This window comes from Echinops telfairi, unplaced genomic scaffold (genome assembly GCF_000313985.2).
Source record: "Echinops telfairi isolate 266 unplaced genomic scaffold, ASM31398v2 ScPeMD7_60;HRSCAF=208, whole genome shotgun sequence".
Taxonomy (NCBI): domain Eukaryota; kingdom Metazoa; phylum Chordata; class Mammalia; order Afrosoricida; family Tenrecidae; genus Echinops; species Echinops telfairi.
The window spans coordinates 33516433-33528214 of record NW_022103958.1 but is presented as its reverse complement, the minus strand read 5'-3'; positions in this window follow the sequence as shown (position 1 = coordinate 33528214).

The following is an 11782-nucleotide window of genomic DNA, read 5'->3' as shown; positions in this document are numbered from 1 at the left end:
GGCCTTGCCTGAAGCATTAAAGACCGAATTAGGGATTCCATAGTGGGGTTTACGAGGGAGAGGGGAGCGGGGAGGGAGGGGGAAAATGAGATGCTGATACTAAGGGCTCACGTGGAGAGCAAATGTTTTGAGAATGATGAGGGCAACAAATGTGCTGGACACGGATGCATTGTGATAAGAGCTGTACAAGCCCCTAATAAAATGATTTTTAAAAAATACTGAAAGGGATCATGATTGGGACACCAAGATTGCTGGACAAAAGAGCTTTCAGGACTGGTTCAAGGTCCTCTGACCTGACAGGCATGTCATGACCTAACAACTTAGCAGCCCAATTTCTACTAAGGCCACACTCAGGCAGGGTCCTAAGGGGTAGGTGGCCCCTCCCTGGACTGAGTAAGTCCTCTACTCATTAAAGAGTGGATTACTTTGATTCCCCCTAGGGAATCTTTTTTTTTGAAGAAAATCATACAACTCTTATCCCAATACATACATACATACATACATCGTGTCAAGCACATGTGTACAGTTGTTGCCCTCATCATTCTCAAAATATTTTCTCTCTACTTGAGCCCGTGGTATTAGCTCATTTACCTCCCTCTCCCACCTTTACTTCCTCATGAACCCTTGATAATTAATTAAAAATTTTTTTCATGTCTTACACTGACCGATGTCTCCCTTCACCCATTTTTCTGTTGTCTGTCCCCTAGGGAGGGGGTTATATGTAGATCTGGGTCATCAGTTCCCCCTTTCTACCCCAGCTTCCCTTTGCCCTCCTGGGATGGTTACTATCATTATTGGTCCTGAGGGGTTTATCTGTCCTGGATTCCCTGTGTTTCCAGCTCTTATCTGTACCCATGTACATGCTCTGGTCTAGCCTGATTTGTGAGGTAGAATTGGGGTCATGATACTGGGGGCGGGGCGAAGCATTAAAGAACTAGAGGAAAGTTGTATGTTTCATCAATGCTATATTGCAGCCTGACTGGCTCGTCTCTTCCTTGGGATCCTTCTGTAAGGGGATGTCCAATGGTCTACAGATAGGCTTTGGGTTTCCACTCCGCTGCACTCCCCCTCAATCACATTGATACAATTTTTGATTCTGGGTTTTTGATGACTGATACCTGATCTCATCGACACCCACCTCATGATCACAAAGGCTGTCATGCTTCTTCCATGTGGGCTTTGTTGCTTCTCAGCTAGATGGCTGCTTATTTATCTTCAAGCCTTTAAGACAGTAATTCTCAACCTTCCTAATGCCGCGACCCTTTAATACAGTTCCTCATGTTGTGGTGACCCCCAACCGTAAAATTAGTTTCGTTGCTACTTTATAACTGTAATTTGCTACCGTTATCAATCGTAATGTAAATATCTGATATGCAGGATGTATTTTCATTGTTACAAATTGAACATAATTCTTTTGTGATTAATCACACAAACTATGTTATTATATATTGTGAACTATTTATTTCTAATTATAAATAAAAGAAATGTTGTCTTGAAGCATGGTGTAGCCTGGGTAACAGTCTTAATATTACAACAGTAAACTACATTGCTACATTTTGAGACAATATGAGTAAAAAGCCAACGTCAGTGCGAAGGTTAAGATGGCTTTCTCACCAGATCAGAAATTCTCAGGGCAGTCTTTGCAAGAGCACAATGAAAATCATCTTCCATAACCAGTCTACTTCTGTAGTTAGACTTCACAATCAAAAAGCTGGAAAACCCTGTTTCACAAAGATATGTTGTTGGAAATGGAAGAAGAAGGCACAACACAGTCTCAGACAAAACAGGATCCAGAATTTTGTAACTGGCATTGTAGAGAGATCAGTTCTTGCTGCATCGCTGTTAATAAGTTCAATGACCTCCGTTTGTGCCGTCTCGGGAACATCTTCAACTTTGTGAACGGGCTTCTGGCAGGTGCAAATGGGTGTCAGGTAGATTTGGAAAGTACTATGAAATTTCATCTGCAAGCATGTGCAAGTGTTCTTTCACAGAAATTGTCATCATAATTCTTGTGTTTAGTTCAATGTCATGTTCCTCAAAGAAGGGAGATAAGGTAGGCAACATGTACATTTTATTTTCATCCAATTTTTTGGCCAAAGCTGAAGTTTTATTTGGAATAATCGGATCTTTTCAGACAAATTGAAGCATGTTGCATTTGGTCCTTGCAGTGATAAATTTAACTCATGCAAGATGGCAAAGATGTCAACCAAGTAAGCTTATTTTTTGCATTTTACTTTCATCACTGAAAAGTGCTTCGAACTGCGGTCTTACTTTCTGATTAAAAAACATTTTGAGTTTACTATGAAGCTCAAAAACACATTTTGAAGTGTTTCCTCTCAACAACCATCTTACTTCAGTGTGAAATAGCAGAGCATTATTCGGTGCATCCGACTTGTTGCACAGTTGAGAAAACAGTCGACTGTTTAAAGTGCTCACCTTTACAAAAGTGACAGAATTTATGACACTTTTTAGAAAAAAAATTTTAATCGTTTTATTGGGGGCTCATACAACTCTTATCACAATCCATACATGCATCAATTGTATAAAGCACATTTGTACATTCATTACCCTTATCAATCCCAAAATATTTGCTCTCTAACGTAAGCTCCTGGCATCAGCTCCACATTCCCCCACTCCCTCCCTGCTCTCCTCTCCCTCATGAACCCTTGATAACTTATAAATTATTATTTTGTCATATCTTGCCCTGTCCACTGTCTCCCCTCACCCACTCCTCCACTGTCCTTCCCTCAGAGAGGAGGTTATATGTAGATCCTTATAATCGGTTCCCCTCTCTACCCCACCCTCCCTTCACCCTCCCGGTATTTCCACTCTCACCACTGGTCCTGAAGGGATCACCTGCCCTGGATTCCCTGTGTTTCCAGTTCCTATTTGTACCAGTGTACATCCCCTGATCTAGCCAGATTTGTAAGGTAGAATTGGAATCATGATAATGGGTGAAAAGGAAGCATTTAGGAACTAGAGGAAAGTTGTATGTTTCATTGTTGCTACACTGCACCCTGACTGGCTCTTCTCCCCGTTACCCTTCTTCAAGGGGATGTCCAGTTGCCTACAGATGGCCTTTGGGTCCTCACTCCGCACTCACCCTCATTCACAATGACATGATTTTTTGTTCTTTGATGCCTGATAACTGATCCCTTTGGCACCTTGTAATCACACAGGCTGGTGTGTTTCTTCCATGTGGGCTTTGTTGCTTCTGAGCTAGATGGCCGCTTGTTTACCTTACAGCTTTTAAGACCCCAGATGCTATATCGTTTGATAGCTGGGCTTCATCAGCTTTCTTCACCATATTTGCTTATGCACCCGTTTGTCTTCAGTGATCATGTTGGGAAGGTGAGCACTATGGAATGCCAGTTTAATAGAACAAAGTATTGAGGAAATACTTGAGTGGAGGCCCAATGTGCATCTGCTACCTTGATACTAAACCTATAAATATATGCACATAAATCGATTTCCCCATCCTCGTATATAAATATATTTACATATGTACATGTCCCTATTTAGGCCTGTATAAATGCCCTTTACCTCCTAGCGCTTTCCTCTATTTCCTTTGACTTTCCTCTTGTCCCACTATCATGCTCAGTCTTCATTTGGGTTTCAGTAATTCCTCTCAGTTATATTACCCTTGGTCACGCCCCACTAGGCCTCCTACACCCTCTGCACCACCGATTTGGATCACTTGTTGTTCCCTTGTCCCTGGGTTTGTTAACACCACTACGTTTCCCCCCACTTCCCCCTCTGCCATGTCCCCCTGGAACTGTCGGTCCATTGTTTTTCCTGCAGATAGTTCATCCAGCCTATCTTATTTAGACAGACCTGCAGAGGTAATAACATGCACAAAAACAAGACAGAGCAAAACCAAGCAACAAAAGAAAACAGAACAACAACAACAACAAAAAGCCAATGACATGACAAAACAAAACAAAAAAAACCAGAACAGAACACAAAAATAACAAAAAAGAAAACTTGTAGTTAGTTCAAGGACTGTTTGTTGGCCTTTAGGGGGTTTTCCAGTGGAGTCTGATGTGGTGCCAAGACCTGGCCCCAAAGTCTATCTTTGGTATTCACTGGGGACTTTGTTGCTCTGTTCCCCTTGCTGTTCTGTTGCACGCCCTTAGTGTTTTGCCTCAGTGTGGTCTGGTCAGTTCAGGCGCAATTCCCACACTGTATCTCTAGTGTTGTCCCCTGTAGGGCTATGGGTCAGTGAGGGACATCCTGTTTCATAGTGGGGCTGGCCATATGGTCCTCTCTGTGGATTGTTTGCTCTGAGTGGGGATAACATCGTCAAGATTTGGTGGACCAGGATCTGCTCCATTCTCTCTTCCTCACCCTTCATTTGCTCCCGTGTGCTCTGATCAGACATGTCCCTCTTCCTGAGCTGCAGCTTCAGTGCTGTCCTGTGAAATGAATTCTTCTGGGGGGAGGGGCAACTGTCCACGTGAACTTATGACACTTTTCATTACTTCTTGTAACTCTTATGGCAGTGCCTTTGTTGCTATTATTTGCCGATGAATCATACAGTGAGCTCCGATGACTTTTGGTGACTCATTCAGTATGAAACGTTGAAATCCATATCGACATCCTGGCCTAGCTGGAGCACCATCTATGCAAACATCACAAACCTTTTCCCAAGAGATCTTATGCTCTTTCAGAAATGAACCAACTGTGTCAGATACATCACATGCAGTAGTTGTTGTTTCAAGAGGTTTGCAAAAAAGAAACTCATCTTTAAAGTTGCCATCATTAATATACCCCACACAAACCAGTAACTGTGAACAGTTTGCAACGTCTGTAGATTCATCAAGCTGGATGCTAAATATTGGAAGTGGAGCAGATTTAATTTCCTGGATTACCTGATCAAGAATACCAGCAGACATGTCATCTATTCTTCAGTGGACAGCGTCATTAGATAAGGAAATTGCATTCAATTTTGTAACAAATTCGTCTCATCACAATGCGAACTATGTCTTGGCCGCTGGCAACAGTAAATCCTCAGCAGTGGTGTGAGGTTTCATAGCTCTGGCCATTCTGAGTGCCGCCAAATATGAAGCTTCAATGGCTGCTACGTTTTTTGTGTGGTACTTGCCACCATGTGTATCCCTAGACTCTCCCCTTCCTATTACATGTACACCCCTAGCTCATCCCCTTCCTGTGATGCGTGTGCCTATTGTACAGCCTCTTCCTGTGACATGTGTGGTTACCTGTAATCATGCCCCTAAGTATATACAGGCCTTGGTCAGAAATAAAGAGGATATGTCTCTCCGCCCTTCTCCTCCTCCCACTTTCTTCGAGGACCTGGCTGCCGAGATCATGGCCATCCCAGAGGCGAGCATGCTACCATAAAATGTGTTTGATTCCTGTATTTTACCTTCTCTCCTATCTTCTATGACTTTACTATGATCTTTATATATTATAACTGTACAATTGCTCCTATGGACCCGTGATATAGTGTTAGAGGCTGGTTTACTCTAACACTTCCCATTTTCCATCGAAGGGCTGGGTTTCTGTAAATTCTTGGACAGCATTATGATCTTGCCCTAATGGTCTCCCTGTCTCCTTCATCCAGATAATGTACTTTATCTCTGTCTTGTGTTTGCCCTGTTTAACTCAAACAAACAAAACAAACAAAACCCAAGCTCCCTGCATCAAGTGCACTCTGACTCACCCTGAAGGACAGAGTAGAGCTCCCCTGAGGGTTTCGGAGACTATAAATCTTTTTTTTTAATCGTTTTATTAGGGGCTCATAAACTCTTATCACAATCCATACATACATCAATTGTGTAAAGCACATTTGTACATTCATTGCCCTCATCGTTCTCAAAACATTTCCTCTCCACTTAAGCCCCCGGCATAAGGTCCTCATTTTCCCCCTCCCTCCCTGCTCCCCCCTCCCTCAGGAGCCCTTGATAATTTATAAATTATTATTTTGTCATATCTTGCCCTGTCCAATGTCTCCCTTCACCCACTTTTCTGTTGTCTGTCCCCCAGGGAGGAGGTCATATATAGTTCCTTGTAATCGGTTCCCTCTTTCCAACCCACTCTCCTTCTACCCTCCCAGTATCACCACTCACACCACTTGTCCTGAAGGGATCATCTGCCCTGGATTCCCTGTGTTTCCAGTTCCTATATGTACCAGTGTACATCCTCTGGTCTAGCCAGACTTGCAAGGTAGAATTCGGATCATGATAATGGGGTGGGGTGGGGGGAAGCATTTAGGAACTAGAGGAAAGTTGTATTTTTCATTGTTGACTATAAATCTTTACAGGAGTGGAAAGCCTCGTCTTTCTCCCACAGAGTGGCTGGTGATTTTGAACTGCTGACCTTGTGGTTAGCAACCCAACTTGTATCCTACTATGTCACCAGGGGTCCTAGTACACCACTAAACCCAAACCAAACTTCCTACCATCAGTCAATTTCAAGTCAAAATGACCCTACAAGGGCCTGTTTGTTCTTCCTTCAGGAGAAATGCCCAGAGGCTTGGGTAGGAACGTCTCTTATTGGCTTCTGACTGTGTCCAAACATCATCTACCTGCTCAAGGAAGCCTCTCCTGACTGCCCTGCCCCACATGGAGTTGTACTGCCCTCTCCTAAGTCATCCTCTTACCCACCATTTCCTGCACAGTTGGCTATCTCAGTATTGACACCTGCTGCTCCTGTACTCATGGGTCCCTCTTCAGGGAACAAGTACAAGAGACCTCTCCCAGGGGCAGTTGGTGGTTTTGAACTGCTGATCTTGCAGTCAGCAGCCCAATGCATAACCCACGACGCCACCTTAAGACTTAATAAATGTTCTCCTGAAATTATACATGAGATTTAGGGTCTCTTTTGTCCCCTAAAACACAGCATTAGGGAATCCCCCCATTTTTTGTTAACGTTGCTGGCGGTTAGCAGGGTGCCCACCCCCTTTCTCTTCTAGCCCATCCGTGTGACAGTGCGATCAGATACGGATAAACACAAGCCTTCTGTACAAATGATGGGCTTCGTGATCAACCTCTAAGACGATTGGTTTGAAGAAAGCCACTGTGTATACGAACGGAATGTGTATACTGCTGGGTCGAGGACATTAGAAAAAGCCTGCCTGCCCCTATCTGACCAAGGCGGCTAACCTCAAAGAGCCCCAGATCAATGAGCCATCAGCCTCGGAGTCAAACGGATGATCAAGGCACCACCCTACCTTGGATTTTTTATGGATGGAAGTGGCTTAGAGCCCCTGCAGCTGCCAGTCCTTCCCCCTTCCTCTTTGCCCACCTGTAGTTTCTACCCCCTCCCCTTATTGTTTGACCTGCCTCCCCTAACCGGCTTAAAAGGGCTCTCCAGCACAGATAAGGGCCACTTCTCAGGTTCCCAGCTGGGGGTCCTGGAGTTCAGGCGCGTGTGTGTGTGTGTGTGTGTGTGTGTGTGTGTGTGTGTGTGTGTGTCTTCTTCTCCTCTACCCCCCAACCCCCCCTCCCACCCCTGGAGTCCATGAATCTTGCCAGGAAGCTCAGAATAAACTTCTCCGTTTCCTCCTCTCTGATCTGGCCTCAGTTTATCTTTGCTGCGAACGTAACATATACATCGTGGAAAGCTTCCAGACCTTGATGGACTAGCCTGCTCGTGAAGATGCCATCCCACCAGCACAACCTTCAGTAACGTGGCCAGTGCACCCAGCTGGCAGGAGTGACACCCAGAATGAGTTTTGCTCATCTGTTCTAGAGAGAGGTACGATGGGATTCATTTTCAAAGGACGACTGAGTTTGCACCTAGTTAACATGGCTGGCCTAAGTCGGTTATTTCCTGATAATCCTTACCTACTTAATAAATACATATAATGTGTTAGACAGGTTTCTCTAGAGAGATAAAACCAAATTGCTGATAATTTAATATATTTATTTATAAAGATAATTAGATATATAACAAGAAAGGAACTGTTTAATCATATACAGATAAATATATAATACAAGAAATAAACAAATTATAAAGCACTACAAATGGCTCAATTCAACTCACTCCCGTGAGAGAGTTGTGAGAGACTAGCAGTCCTTCAAGTCTAGTCTGCTGCCAGATCTTCCTCTATTTATAGAGAGAGCTAGGCTATGTCGGCATAGCAGCCAATCAGAAGGCAGGTCACCAACTGCCAGCCAGGTCACCAACCCCCAGTCCCCAGCTCCAGAGATGTCTTAAAGGGACCTCAACTTACAGCGACACAGTCCACAGGCTAGGCGTCCTACAGATAGGGTAGCCTTTAAATTGAGGCACAGAGCAAGCAAGGCAGCCGCAAGTTGGTCCGATGATCAAAGAGCAAGAGACAAGAAAGACGAGGCTCACCAAGCCATTTATCTCTCTGCCCTTCAGTTAATCCCACTAGTGTTTATCGGCCAGGGTGGCACAATAAACTATCTCACTTACCTACTTAATAAATACACATAATGTCCCTTTCTACCAAACCTTTAAAAACCTTAGCAACACTTTTGTTCTGGGGGAGAAGCTATCCATGCATGGGTCCCCCAAATTGTGATATGCAGATTATCCCTTAATAAACCTTGTTGCTTGCGTGAGCAACAAACAAAAAAAACCTTTGTCTTTCCTGACTTTTAAATTCACAACAGGTAAGATCCCTCTTTAATGGTGTTGGCTGGGGAAGAGCATCCTGGTGACTCCTGCGCTCACTCGTGTACAGCGCCCTCTTTGTCACACTTAGTTCACTGATTAACGCACGCACTCTATTCATTGGAAGGCTCGTCCTGGCTTCCTTTTAAGATCGATCTTGCACCTGTAAGGTCATGCTGGCCCAGTGGAATGCACAAAAATATCAGGGACACCTGTGGCTGGGAATGGGCAGGGAATTGACTACAAACATGTACCAAAGATCTTTGTCAGTATGTTGGGAAATGCTGCCAAACTGGCTTGTGATGATGATGGCTCACTGTGCACTTAAAACATGCGGGTTTTACATCATGTAAGGCAAGATCTCCATGAAGTTGTAAAAATCCTGGAGGTGGGCACAGCTGCTCAGTTTCCGTCGTTCAATTCTCTAAATGTCCTGTTCCCTTTGGGAAGCCTGGCACAGCATACAGATCCCCACAGATCGCCCTCAACGTTCAAATATATGCCCTCCTGCTTGAAGCAGTTCCCATGTCCAGGAAACTTATCGTATCAATATTCTACTCTCAAGATTGATGAGTTCTGTGATCCCATCTTGGAGGTGGTTTGGCCAGGGTGAGGCTTATGGGAGGCAGGTGGGAGGGGAAGTGACTTTGAAATCTAAGAAATCCCTCGATTTCTTTCCGGTAGCACGCAGCTGGCCAAGATCCACAGCAGCAATCACTTAATGCTTTCCCATGGTTCCTAAGATAAGCCCCAAATCCTAACTCTAGCCAGTCCAGTGTGCACTACCATGATTCACGCCGGCCACATCTCCAACACCAGCTAGACTCTCATTTCCTTCAATGTGCCAAGCTCTCTTCCACTCCAGGGCCTTTCTATCAGATTCTCCTCTCTGCCTGCGAATCCACTTCGCAGGTAAGCTTCCACTTACCCTCCAGCAAGCTGCAAGCCTGTCGTGCAGGGTGGCGCATTCAAGTCTGGGCTGTCCTGAGTCCTAGGGCTTGTATGACTTTAGATGAGGGCTTAACCCTCGGACTCAGTTTTTCCTTCACATAATCTGATAATTACTCCTCTATTAGTGTTTGGGGTGGGTGTGCGTGTTTCTTTTAACTCGTGATCATCTCGTAAGATAGATGAGACCAGGCACCCACTTCTTTTAATTGATCACTAATCCCATCACCAGAGGAGAACCAGAGGACTTCAGCTCAAACTGGGCACTTTGAACCCAGCAGCTGCTCGGCGGGAGGAAGATGTCTGAGAGTCTCTGGAACCCTAGGAAGTGACTCTGCTTTGTCCCGTAACTTAGAGACTGGCCATCAACGTGATGGCCATGGGTTTGGTTGGGGATTCCCATCACCGTCACCGCTTCTTGTTCATGCACATGAAAGTGGCAATAAACAGTTTTGACCAAATTAATGAATTAATAACCGAAAAGCTCCCAATCGTCCATATCACAATAACGTGTAAGTTTTTATGATTATACTGAGCTTGACATGGTCCGTCTGATTAATCATAAGCACGTGTGAGGTGGACGTACTTTTGTTCCTCCTTCACAGTTGAAAACCCTGAGGTATAAAGAGACGAGCTAACTGAACTTATACCGTCCAGCTAGCCCGTTGGCAAGGTGCCCTGATGGTGCAGTGGTGTAAACCTGGAACTGAAGTCAAAAGATGGGCAGTTCAAACTCACTGGCTGCTCTTTGGTGTGTGTAGGGTGTGTGTGTGTGTGTGTGTGTGTGTGTGTGTGTTTCTTTTAATTAGTGATAATCCCTGGTAAGACAGATAAGAAAAGAGACCAAGCTTGTTTTAATGGATCGCTAATCCCATCTCCAGAGAACTCCTGGTGCAATTCAAACCCAGCAGTTTGAACTCAGCACTGCTCTGAGGGAGAAAGGTGAAGCTGTCCGCTCCTGTAACACATTACAGTCTCAGAAACCCTTTGGATTTGCCCTGAAGGTTGCTGTGAATGTTGGTAGTCGTCAGATCCCCGCGATTTGAATCCACGGGAAATGAGCCACCATGCTACCATGTTAATGAATACTCTTCAGCTGGTATAAATACAGCATGCATGCATATTTTAGGAGGGCCTGGACTAGGTACTCTGTTGGTGCTAGGTGCCCCAGAGCGAGTTCCCACTCATAGGGATCCCAGGTGAAACAGAGCAAGATGCCATCCTTTCCTGAGCCACCCACACAGTCATTGTTATGCTATAGCCACTGTGCCAACCATCTCTTTGAGAGTCTTCCTCTTTTGCCCTGTCCCCCTGCTTTACCCACTATGATGTTCCTTTCCAGGGACTGGTACTTACTGATAACATACACAGTAGGTGAAGCAAAGTCTCACCATCTTCAATTCTTAGAGCATTCGGGCTGGACAAGATACAGTTGTTTGTTCTTCTGTTGGTCCATGGCACTTACAACACTCTTTGCCATCGCCATAATTCAAGTGCATCTTCCATCCTCCTCACTCATTTCCCAGTGTCACATGCAGATGGACCGTTGAAAATGCCCTGGTCTGAGTCAGGGGCCTGGCACAGCCCTCAAGTTGCTTTGGACCCAGCAACCCTAAAGGATAGAGTAGAACTCAGTTTCAATTGTACTTTTTCTCCTTTTAAAACCACTTAGACCAAAAAAGGGACCAAACTTCCACCCGGTGCTCCAAGATGTGAATTCAGTGTACTGGCATGAAGCAGGGAACCAGTAGAGAGGTCTGAGAGGCCGGCCCCAATCCCAACTACGTGGACAGCTGCCCTCCACGCCCCGCCCCCCCAAAGAATTTACTTCAGAGGACAGCACTGAAACTACGGCTCAGGGAGAGGGACATGTCTGATCAGAGCACATGGGAGCAAATGAAGGGGGAGGAAGAGAGAGTGGAGTATAAGCCCACCAAGCCCTGAGGACGATATCCCCGCTCAAAGCAGCCAATACTCAGAGAGGACCATATGGCTGGCCCCACTATGAGACGTGACATCCCTCACTGACCCACAGCCCTACAGGGGACAACACTGGAGACACAGTGTGGGAATTGTGCCTGATCTGACCCCACCATACCGAGGCAAAACACTAAGGGCATGCAACAAAACAGCAAGGGGAATTACTGAAACCCAAATGAAGGCTGAGCATGATAGTGGGACAAGAGGAAAGTAAAAGGAAATAGAGGAAAGAACTAGGAGGCAAAGG